Source organism: Montipora capricornis, chromosome 8 (assembly GCF_036669925.1).
Source record: "Montipora capricornis isolate CH-2021 chromosome 8, ASM3666992v2, whole genome shotgun sequence".
Lineage (NCBI taxonomy): Eukaryota > Metazoa > Cnidaria > Anthozoa > Scleractinia > Acroporidae > Montipora > Montipora capricornis.
Genome location: NC_090890.1, coordinates 40047521 through 40060020, shown reverse-complemented (window position 1 = coordinate 40060020; position 12500 = coordinate 40047521). Strand labels below are relative to the sequence as shown.

The window sequence follows — 12500 nt, the reverse complement described above, 5'->3', positions numbered from 1 at the left end:
TTTTCGCTGATGGTATATTTTTTTTTTATTCGCGGTCCAAAATTTATGTTGTTTTCATGTTGCAATTCTTGTTTCTGCTTGCAAATTACTTTATAGGTGGTTTGCTAGCAATCTCTAAAGGCACAGATAACATTGCTGCAATGTACAATTGGTGGTGGACGTACAAACGGAGTTAATGAGAGATCTTTTGTTTTCTTCCACCAACATGGCGGAGATGACGTAACTTGAAAACCATCTATTGTCGGTCGACACTTCCTGAAAACGTCCTTCTGCTCTTCCTAAAAACTCTAGTTCGATATTTATTTACTTTTTTATCAATTGTTGTTTTGCATAAAGCAGACTAACGAAATCTGTACTTTGCTTAGTTCGCATTTTTTGAGCGTTAAAATAGAATTTTCGGTCCTTCTTTTCTGACAGCAAGTTGTATATTTTGAGTCTCCCATCCAAATACTAACCCTGTCGAACAGGGTAGACTTCAGTGAACCTTTGTCTTGGAAAGCTATCAGATGCTTGCAGTGATAAAGAATTTGCCAGGGAATTTGAAACTGATCAACATTTCACTCTCGAAGCCAATGTTCCTCCATTCCCTTTTCTTTTCTTCAATTTTTTCTGGATTTAGTGTACATTTTACTAGTAACCACGTCTTCTCAAGGGGCTATTCACCTAAGACATCTACCATGGCACTACAAAGATATACGGTACCAAAACAATATCGTGTACTATTAGAGTTACATATTACGCAAAGACAACTTGAATCTCCTGGAAGAAAAAAACGCAAGCCCAGTTGACAGTTATGGAAGAAAGCGCTGTGTTACTGCACTACCGCACGTACGCAAAGCCTGCTTATTTTCTACTGGTGGTGAAGGTCTCAAGCTGGGTACCCATTCCCACCAGCGTAGAAACGTTGTCGTGGTGTTGGTAATAGTTGAGTAGCGCTGAGCGAACTATAAATAAGTGTTGTCCTCAGCGTTGTCCTTAGTAGGTGTGTGTTTACCACCTCCACGTTTACAGTAGCGTAAGGTCTCACTTGATTGGTAAAGACTTGTTTCCATATCTCAAAGTGCCCTTGGACGTGAGGGGCCTGGGGTGGCGGTAGGGGGTGAAGGGTGCAATAGCTGAAACAACCCAAACCTTTACAAAAATGCTAACCTTAGGCCTAAACAATATGCTTTAGATAATTTTAAGGCCTAAGGTTAGCATTTTTCTATGGGTTTGGGTTGTTTCAGTTTTGTTGTTCCAGGCCCCTCAAGTCCACTGAAGGGCACTTTGAGATATGGAAACAAGTGTTTACCCAAAAATAAGACACAAACAGCAGTGATAAACATATTGAACTTTTTCATTTTGATAATGACTTGACGCTTCGTATGTGCTCTACATACATTTTTGATCAAACTACGATGGCCCAAGAACAAAAGTATTTACCCACTTGATTTCTGTCATATTTAATTAAGTGACTTTTAGACTTGGCCGAATATCAATGAAAGACTGTTTTGAGCGGTCAGCGGGCCAACATCTCGTGGTTATCAGAAATGAACTATGACAAAAAATAGCGTGGAGACATACTCGAGATACCTCTGCTTATATTTTTTTTACCTCCTCCTCCCATGCTCTCATTCCACCCCTAGCATAAAAGAGTCCCCAGACAATGAGACACGAAAAATACTCGGAGCATGTTAATGGGATTCGTGCCGTGTAGTCTATGGTTGGTTCCTGCATTCACACTTTTTGTTATCTCAAAACAGCAATCAGACACATAAGGATAAATTATAAAGCTCTGTTTATTCCAATTAAATTTATAGCTGAAAAATACCTAAAGCTTTAATAAAACCTATATGAGTGAGACCAACTGGAGACCATTTTTCCTGTCCCAAATAGCCACCCAACACCACAAGATTAAAACAACGATTACTTTTGTTATAGTATTATACAGTATTGAGGTAATCTGAATGAAAACTGCGGATTCGATGTCAGGGTTGAATTGTTACGACTACTGATAAATACTTTACTTGGAGGAAATAGACTACTTGGAAGCAAACTGAGAGAAGCAGTAACTATATGAATCTAAGGGTGCATGGAAATGACGGTAACTAACTAAACGACAATTGTTAAATTCTTGTGTTGTGACAATTTGACCTGCTTACGCAACTTCCGCGGGCTAAAAATTCTCATAAAGGAGTTTTTATCCTGCGAAAGTTGAGCATACAGTCTTACATCCTGATGAACGACCAACTGATTACTGATGAATAAATAAATGAGTGAGTGAGTTCAATATCGACTCAATGACAGGCTGGCTGTCATACTACAACATTGGGCTTATATTAGCCAATTGAATGTCGCTGAATAATTTACCGCCGGACAGACTATGGAAATCAACTATTTCATCCTCCGCTTGCTCAAGTGGAAGCCATTTCTCAGTAAAACACTTTCGTGGCCGATTCCGGTTGAAAATCACAGTAAGTCCTTGAAATAGTAAATACCAGACTACTCCGCCTTATAATCAAAGCCCGCGGAACTTCAGTTTCACCGCGACTGCGAGTTATGCTTTTCCGGCGAACATTTTAACTGAGTTTGAAACTACGGTTTTATACTAGGGATGCATAATTCTTCCTGGCGGATTGTAAATAAAGCTTTGCTATTTCATTCATCTTGTGTAGATACGGAAGAACTAGACGCATTATCAGTTCGAGAGGAACTTAGTTCAAGAGTCTTCAATAGTGCGTCTCTTTAGTTCGTCAAGATAAAGACGGACAGAAGATGCATTATGCGTCCAGTAGAAGTATGCGCCTAGTTACTCTTCGAAGTTGCACTAAACAGGATAATTCCTTTATAAGTAAAATGAGTCTTGAGCCCGTCTTCAAACTAGACGAACCAAAGTGAGAGACTCAGATTCTCTGTCCGAGTTTATCCCTAAAGGATAATGCTCTTCTAGCGCAAAACGGCCAATGACTGATCAAGTGGTAGAACCTCACCGTTATGACCGAATTTCTTGAAGAGTGAACGACTGAATGACTTGTCAAATAAGTGACTTATTGACCGAATATCTACCTGACTGAATGAACAAAAGATTCACAGCCCAAACCAATTGTTTCTCCAATGGCAAATAACATCAAAAACAACTCAATAATTCTGTTTCCTACGATCAGGTAAACGTTGTTTAACGGAAAACTATGCTTTTGTAGTGAGCGAAAGAATGTATAGAAATTGCACGTTTTCTTCATCAACTTGCTGTTTTAAAAGCTGGCGATCTCTCATTTGGTTGGAAATCAATATGCGACATTAAGTATTATTTTCTACATAGAGTTATTTAAGTGGTTTGCTATACGATATTTAAGCAAATCATCAGGCGACTAGAATTTTCTTAAAACTGGAGACTAGTGATCTCTTGAAATCTTGAACTTGACAGACTTTCTTTTCCTGATGGTCCACGAACCTTGAATTTTTTTCCTCTGGTTTCTTAACATTTAGCAATGAGCTGCTTTGCTAACCGGGCGTTGCCCAAGTAGCAAAGAAAGTGTTAGCAATAAAAGTAACGCCTGACAGCATATCTATCACAGTGAGAAAGTTAGTGCAAGCATGTAAATTTTCTCAAAAGTAATGGAATGGCCTTTCCAGGATCGACATTCGGATTTACAAGCGAACAATTCTCGATAGCTGGTACCTTAGTTTGAAGGCGCTTGTTTTCAAAGCCCGTATACTGGTGAGTTGCAATGGCGATAATGCGCCATTGTTCATGATTTCGATGGAATTGACAAACCTTCTTTTTTAAATACTGCGCTATTTGCCTTGTCTCTTCTCTGTCCTGACTTGCAAACCGACAAATAACTGATTTTCCCCTTCTTTTATATCGTCGATATCGTGTGTTTGACTGATGAATAAGCGGTTTCAATGACTTGTGATATCAGTATTGCATAGCATATCATGATACTTATATCCTCGCAAATAACAGGTGTTTTCCACTTCGTAATTTTAATCTCCGTGTATGATTTGCAGGCAAACCATTAATCGACCCCTAGCGCTTATTAGCATTGGTTATGCGGCTCGTTTACGATCCAGATGCTATTCTTGTATTTCTTTAATTAAACCGATGGCACGTAGTTAGGAATTGACCAGTAGAATTGTCCTGTGAGATGAGTCAATATCGCTGATCCGTCACACATTGAAATTACCCATACAAGCAACATGAAAATGAAGATATTGCCTCGATGTTTGCATAATTATCGGCCATTAAAACATCATGGGTCTTATCAATTTGTCCCTCCTTGTAAGGAGCACTAAGATTTGCAACAATTTCATGAAGGGATTACTATCTTGTTTACCATACACAGCTCCGTCGTTGGATCTTATTTTCATGCATATCACCCATAAAATAATTTCATGAAAATGTCAGTTAAGGTCTTGGAGATCTTTTAGTTATTTTTGAACTAGGAAAAGAAACTCGAAAAGGACATAACGTTTGAAGTTATGAAAAACATCCAAAGGGCGAAAGGTGTCGATTAATAACTTTAACAGAGGAAAAAACAAAATGAATGCGGGTACTTTCAAAACTTCGATTTATAAGAGTCGTAATACATCCAAATTTTTATGCGTCATTCACAAGCTAAGGGTCTTTTCTTTTGACGAAAAAGTCATAGAACGACTACACTATAAGTTTGCTACTTTGTTTTTAAAAGGTTCCAATAATTAATTACCGCGCTGTATGTTTTGCCCTTAATCCTGGCATGCGCGTTAATTCATTACCAGGCATTCTTTTCCATTGAGAAAATGTTATTTATTGCAAGAGAATTTCGTAAATTAATGGTGACCTGAACTCCAGTTTTCAAAATACAGCGAATCAGTTGATCTTGACGTGACCACAAACTGAAATTTATCTTTGAGTCGTAAATCAGCTTTTCAACTGAAAGAGCGAATAAAACCGAGGACACAAAGAAACGAAAATGTTCCTTTTTAGACCATTTTCAAAAGAGGGACAGCTGAAATCGGGTATTTTTGTTAGCTGGCTACAGTTTTTATGCTTGTTGAGTGCTTTTGAAATGAAACTTGTCATTAAAATTAAAAAAAGTCAGTTTTCTGAAAAGGAGGCTGAGTGGCCGACCAAAAACAGATGCTATCTTCATTCTAAGGCCGGTGACAGATGAACTTGCATGTGGGAATATTAAAGTAAGTTTTTTACTTTAAGTCACGAAAAGTTATATCAGTTAGAAGTCTTCAACTCTCAGCGTTCTCGAACAAACGAATTTGCGTTCAAAACCAGCTTTTCTACCGTAGCTGTGTTTTTCGTGTTCAATAATTCTCAGTTGAAACCTTTAAGTTGTAACTGAGTATCGTTTGGTGTTGCACTGTTCATGCACAAAGGAAATTTTGAGGAGAACGAAGCAAAGAGGAACTTATGGTAGAAAAGAAAGTTAAACTTAAGGCGACAAAAAATTGCCACCATTTTCTTGCACAGAATGAAAAAGAGAGTTCAATAATGCCCTACTAAAAGAACAAAGACATGAGGGATTTTGAAAGAAAATCTGTCTCCTTATAAAACGCACCAGTCGACGAAAAAGCTTGCTTTCATGACCACAGCCTCCTTTTTCCACAAATAGTTTTACTGTAGACGGTTTCATTTCTTAAAGGTAAAATTATCCGATCTGTCACAAAGTCCTTTCATACACTTTTTTGTTATGTTTTTTTTTTTTCATCGCTAAAGGGATATGTTTAAACAATCACTGGGTTTCGTTGTTAACGAGGAGCAGGTGCCCTGTCAAATAAATATCCTTGGCTAAAATTTAACTAAAAAGATAACTCAGAGGACAAGAAACGATTTTTGTGCTGTCTTCCATTTTTACTGGCCGTCAGCCCATTTAGCCCCAAAGCGCGGGGCTTGCATTTTAAAAGACATCTATATTGAAAAACAAATTGCAGCTATCCTGTTTTGATTTATATAAACGAATGATTTTGAAGAAAAAGCATTAAACCAGCCTCGGGAAATTAGGAGTAAAACCATTCCATTTTCCGAAGATTCTACCAAAAGAGGTTTAAGATCATCATCGACAAAGACCTGCAATTTAGGAGTAATCACGCTTCGAGGATCAATCATGTACTCGAGAAAAGTTCATTAACTGTCATAGAACAGGATCTCTAACGGGTGCAATATATTTAATGACGCTGAGCGCATTTCCAGAATGTTTTTTTCAACGCGTTTCAACATGATTCCTTCTTTTTTGCGAATTGAAGTGTTTATTAGGGGCCCGGCCAGATCTTCTGTCGAAGTGTGTTATATCGATCAATTCAGTGGAGTCGATTCAATTGGAGTAGGAACTACAAAAATTGTTAAGAAGATGAAACTGGTATGCAAATGAAAGTCTGCTCCTTAAAAACATCTGTTGGTGGGCTTCCACAAATAAAGTTCGTATATGTTCACGAAATGACCTATAAACACGTAGTGGCGAAAGTTTACAATTATGTCGAGAACACAGAAAAAAACGTCTCCACAAGCGGCCTTCAAGTTGAAATCAGAAGAAAAGAGATAACAAAGAGGTGTGAAGTGAGTGTTGGTTGCAATATTAAAGCTCCGAACTCGTTGCTATTCACTGTGCATTCATCACAAGATGGTATTGTGTTCGAGCGGTGGGTTCCGCTCTCGAAGGCGTGTTAACTCATTATCAGAATGCAGCTGCTACTAAAAAGAGTCGTTAACCGAGGACGATAATTAGAGGTTAGCAATAAAAGTTTGGGTAAACTACTTACAACTGCATAGCATGTGGGAGCAGAGATTCAACACTAAACAATTATCTCTTGAAACAAACATTTATAATCTTTTTTCTGTCGGCGCAAACACTTCTCTATCCGCTTCGAAGACAAAGAATGGAAGAGGGACATCTTAATGAGATCTTTTAGCAAGTAACGTATTATTTATCTTCTTTGCGACAGGTGAATTCTTTGATAAGTCTTCGGCTTTTGGAATGTCTGCGACTAATTTTGTGACTCTTGGGGATTTTCTTCAGTGTTTCGCTTTCATTCGTGTTAATGGTCATTTGTCATGGTGCCATTGAACGGGAAAATAAACTCTTTTGGCTTTTTGCTTCTGGCAGCCTCTTTATTCTGTGAGTGAAGGGGTAGTTTCTAAAGAAACTGTGGTGCTGCGTCGGTGGGGAAGTAGTATACAAAAATTGGGTTTTATCAACGGAGTTGATAATGTAAATTGGCCACCGTACAGAGATTCTAAAAGCTGACGTTTCGAGCGTTAGCCCTTCGTCAGAGCGAATCGAGGGATTATGGGTTACGTGTAGTTTTTATAGTAGAGTGGGAGCTACGCTATTGGTGGTAACATGGCAACGTGAAAAATAGGAATATATTAGTTAAATGAAAAGCGTTCGTTAATACCGTGAGGATTAAGGGTGCCGATTTGAAAGATGAATTTTTGTTCCAGATTCTTGCGGCTTTCCGTCGTACCTAGATGTAGGGAAAGGCCGCAGATAGCCATGTGTTTTTTGGAGTGGTTAGGCAGATTAAAATGGCGAGCGACTGGCTTGGATGCATCCTTGTCATTCTTCTCAACATCGCGAAGGTGTTCGCGGAATCGGTCACCTAGTCGTCTACCTGTCTCACCAATGTATAATTTATTGCATAACGTGCAGGTTATGCAATAAATGACATTTGCGGAGGTACATGTGAAACGATCGGTGATCTTAACAGATCGCTTAGGTCCCGATATCTTGCTAGTGTTAACAATGAAAAGACAAGTTTTGCATCGTGAGCGCGCACATTTGAAAGTGGCTATCCTGTCTCTGTGGTCAAAGCGGGCCATCATCGCGCCCAACAATTTGATCGACAGTCATCACTACAAACGTCACAAAAAGATAAGAATGACAGAATTCCATTCACCCTCACTTTCCATCCTCATAATCACGCAGTCAAAAGCATCATTCTTAGTAATTTTAAATTACTCCAAAATGATCCCGAGACTGGTAGAATCTTTTCGCAACCTCCACTTATTTCATTCAAACGCGACAAAAACGTAGGCAACTTTTTAGTTAGAAGCGCGCTCAAAACTAACGAGCAACCCGGCACTTTCAAATGCGCGCGCTCACGATGCAAAACTTGTCTTTTCATTGTTAACACTAGCAAGATCTCGGGACCTAAGCGATCTGTTAAGATCACCGATCGTTTCACATGTACCTCCGCAAATGTCATTTATTGCATAACCTGCACGTTATGCAATAAATTATACATTGGTGAGACAGGTAGACGACTAGGTGACCGATTCCGCGAACACATCCGCGATGTTGAGAAGAATGACAAGGATGCATCCAAGCCAGTCGCTCGCCATTTTAATCTGCCTAACCACTCCAAAAAACACATGGCTATCTGCGGCCTTTCCCTACATCTAGGTACAACGGAAAGCCGCAAGAATCTGGAACAAAAATTCATCTTTCAAAGCGGCACCCTTAATCCTCACGGTATTAACGAACGCTTTTCATTTAACTAATATATTCCTATTTTTCACGTTGCCATGTTACCACCAATAGCGTAGCTCCTACTCTACTATAAAAACTACACGTAACCCATAATCCCTCGATTCGCTCTGACGAAGGGCTAACGCTCGAAACGTCAGCTTTTAGAATCTCTGTACGGTGGCCAATTTACATTATCAACTCCGTTGATAAAACCAATCTTTATTCTGTGCCTTGGAAAAAGGGCTTAAAACGATAAAAATGAAATGCACAGAGACAAAGGAAAATTTGAAGGGTGGATTACCTTACTTTAATATACGAGGGAAAATAAACCGCGGCTTAAACAAGAGGCGAACTGGGCCATTTATGCGAGTGCGGCTTACATAAGACGCGAAATGCTCGTATAAATGGTTCTCGGCTAAGTTCGCGGCCAACTGGTCCAATGATGTCGTAAATTATTTTGATGCCTCATTTTGGTGCAATTAATCGTGGGTCAAGATTTGCCACATTACGACATAAATGGCTCGACTAAGGGAGGGAAGAAAAATCATTAAACTGAAGTTTTACATGTAATCAAGTATCGATCCAGTAAAGTCGTAAACATACAATTGCTGGCTGAAGTGACGCAATTATCAAGTTGCTTAGCAATTTCAATACCACTACAAACAGTGAGAAGCTGTTTCTCTTCCGGGGCACTCCACATTCACTTTTTCGCTGAATTCAGTTTTTTTTAAGTAATACGTGATTCGTTGCTCGCGCTCGCCATTTTTCTCAGGCGAAAGGACGGGAGCAAAAAAAAGAAGTCTGGGCTATAATAACAAAACAAGTGCATGCGCGGAGGCTCTGGGAATGAGATTGAGCAAGCCCCGGACACTTTCACGTCCAAGGTAAGCGGTGGCCAAGATAAGCACAGCGCAAAACCCCTCGGACAGGATAATCCACGGCTTGAGCACGCTGCGGATACTGCCGGGAACTTCGATTTTGTACCATTTAAGGGACTGACCATTTAACTCTTGAGGGCAGAGGGGGGGGGGGGTGGGTGATTTCTGGTCAGCAAATATTTTTTTACGAGCAACCCTGGCGGGCAGGATATCTTTTTCCTCCTTGTGGTTATTGCAGTAATAGTTCTTATATGGAGCTGCAAAGCCTTAAAATGTTGTATTAAAGCAATACAAAATCATTCTTGTATAGCTAGCTACATGTTTTCGGAATGTCATTCTTTAGAATCATTTAATATTACCTATTAGTATAAATACACAGGTGATAATACAAAATTGCGCGCTCTCATTGGCTCGCTATCTCGGATTATCAGCCGATAATCACCCCCTCCCCCCTCCTCAAGAGTTAAATGGTCGACCCCTAAACGGGGTGTTCGTGCCTTATTTATGCCGCGGCCTATTTTCTCTCGTATAAACGGGCCTAATATTTCCATATCGCCTTCTTCGTTGAAGAATTACTATAACTGCAATCGAATCTTAAACGGTTACCGTTAACAATGACATACTCCAAAGACGCGGTCATTAGTAAAAAAGGTCTTAAATTTAAAAGGAATGGAGTCACCAAAATCCTTCGGGCAAATTGTGCACGTCTGCTCACGATAAATCGGATAAACTGAGGATCGAAGGTTTGCAAACAGGATCTTCACTATGTCCAGTCTGTCTAAGAAGCCTTTTATATCGCCAAAGTGAAAATAAACGCATTGACAGGAAGTGAAAGAAATTGCAAGGGCCTTGCGGCGGGAAAGAGCGGAAATTTCAAACTCCGATTTCGCGTTATCTCGTTTAAGATATTAATGCTCGGGAGATAATTTGTCCAAACAGTGAAATACTTACGCATGCTGCACTCGTGCATGACCCGTGCCATATAGTCGCAACGGAGAAAATAAGCCAAGACATAAGTGTAGGTATGTTATGTAAGGGGACATATATTGTAAGAAGAGGCCGACTACAGTCGAAGGCAACCCGAAGGCTCCTTTTTCATTTTCTTCTCTCGTGACTTACGCCAGGGAGGGGTAGGCGCCACGCCAATCCCGTCGGTTTCATGCTCAACTCGAAACTTTATTTAAAAATTGACAAACTCTTCGTAACTAATACAAGGTCTACTACAAAACTAAAAACGACTCTAAAAATCACTATAAATACTACATTAAAACATGTCAGCATTCATTGCATTAACAATAATGCCAACTTAAATTATGCGCTGAGCTTTGCGGTGACAACTAATAGAGTTAACGCGCGATTCGCGTGAAAATTCGCTACACAAACAAATGAAAAAGGAACTGAGAAAATTAGGCCTATAATCGTGGCTTTTCCTGCCCATGTTTTTCACGTTTCGTCTACAAATTTCTCTCGATGAAACAGTCGATCGGTGGAGTATCCATGTATTTCTGAAATACCGGGTATTACAACCACATTTAGCATTTTGATCAATCCCAACAGATCTAGACGCAGATAATCAATAAGCCAATAAATGCTATAACGCAAAGTTAATACAAGCAACATTGTGTTAAGCTCAGGAAAGATATGTTTGTTTTTCCTCAGATTCGCTTACAACTTGGTGCGCAGATTCTCGAGGCAATAACACTGATTTTTCAACATGTTTAGCAAAGGCCGCTTTAGAGGGACGAACGCTAAACAGTGGCTGATCCAGACCTTGAGCTAAGGAGGAAGGGGGGGGGGGAGAAAGGCCCGGTTTTTTATAGTGTGTGAACCCAAAAAAAGTTTTAGCCTCAATTTTTAACAGAGTATATACTTAAGTATTTTTTTTGCCCAAATAAGGGGGGGGGGGGCGGGCCCCCCGGGCCCCTCCCCTAGATCCGCCACTGCTAGCCGCAAGCCACGCGCTCACTGGTTTGACGTATCTTGACGGTAATACATTTGTACTGCTAGTGTCTTTACTCTAATAGAGACAATTTGCTTGAACCTTTGGGTGAAAAGTAAGTAGATGAAGACACTTCGGTTGCCGTCCGTCGAAATTTAAGCAAAACTCGATGATACTCCTACTAGTATTGGTTAGATCAGATTGGTGATCTCACCTGCGTATTTCAGAAGACTCGAAACGTAAAAGAAGGAGCAGATAGAACGCAGAGTACATTTTCCAGTTATTTTGAGCTATTTGTCGGCTTGCTAAACCAGCCCTCTTCATGTACACTGAAAATTTGGATTCGGGGGCTCTTCTTCGTATATAAATCAGTCGTAGCGAAGACGGGAAATACGTGATATAGAATGTTAAGTCAAATATTAAATACAGATGCCAAAATGATGAGGAAAAAGGAAATGTGGCGCGGTGATCAGAGCACTCATCTCTCAGTGTGGTCCAGGTTCGATCCCCCCTACCCGACGCCATAGTGGGTTGAGTTTGTGTTGGTTCTCTACTCTGCTTCGAGGGCTTTTCTCCGGGTTCTCCGGTTTTTCTCCCTAAGTAAAAACCAGCACACAGCTGATTCAAACTAGCTGTAAGCTGTGCTCCAAGGTCATTCATGAACCGTATAGCGGCTGCCGAAGGCGCCATAGTATGCTTTCGGTTCGACCTTGTTGAGCTGCGTCGTTGCTGTACTTTTCCACGATGAAGCTAGCGAGAATTAATATATGGAAAACGTGAATTGCACTTCTAGATTTCTTCTGGATCAATTGATCGTGAAAAAGCTTCGCTACATTTTGAATGATTGAGTTTCTGCTGGAAGGGACGACGAAAACACGGGACAACCTCGAACCCAGGCTCTCTCTCTTCTCCTCCATTTTCGTCGAGAGTCGAAGAGACAGAGAGAGCCTGGGTTTGAGATTGAAATAATGTAATACGTCATGTTGAGAACTCCCTGGGCTTGTCGGGAAGGCACTCTGGACTCAATGATCTGGAAACGAATAAAATGGCCGTGTGAAGAATACAGCTGGATATTCGCTTCCTTTTCCTCTGTTTGGGACACATCATAGGAAGTTCTTTCATTTTGTGGAGCCGTACGACAGCAAAGCAGTTGAATCAGAAAAAAGAGACACTGAACGGTAACGAGTAGTGCCAATTTATGTGCTAGATAAAACCGAAAATACATAACCCAAGGTTAGCTAG

The 12500-nt window shown here is 40.2% G+C and overlaps 1 protein-coding gene across 3 annotated transcripts in view; it reads left to right on the top strand.

Annotated features, from left to right (window-relative positions):
* Window positions 1-12276: 12276 nt before the first annotated feature.
* Window positions 12277-12500, top strand: part of LOC138058887 (protein SPT2 homolog) — a 7747-nt gene continuing 7523 nt past the window's right edge. Inside the window, exon 1 of one of the 3 annotated variants that reach the window (XM_068904333.1) lies at window positions 12277-12436. The gene's annotated coding sequence lies outside the window, so the exon portion shown is untranslated. Of the gene's footprint in view, window positions 12492-12500 lie in introns of all 3 variants that reach the window. The other 2 variants (XM_068904335.1, XM_068904334.1) reach the window with 2 other exon arrangements.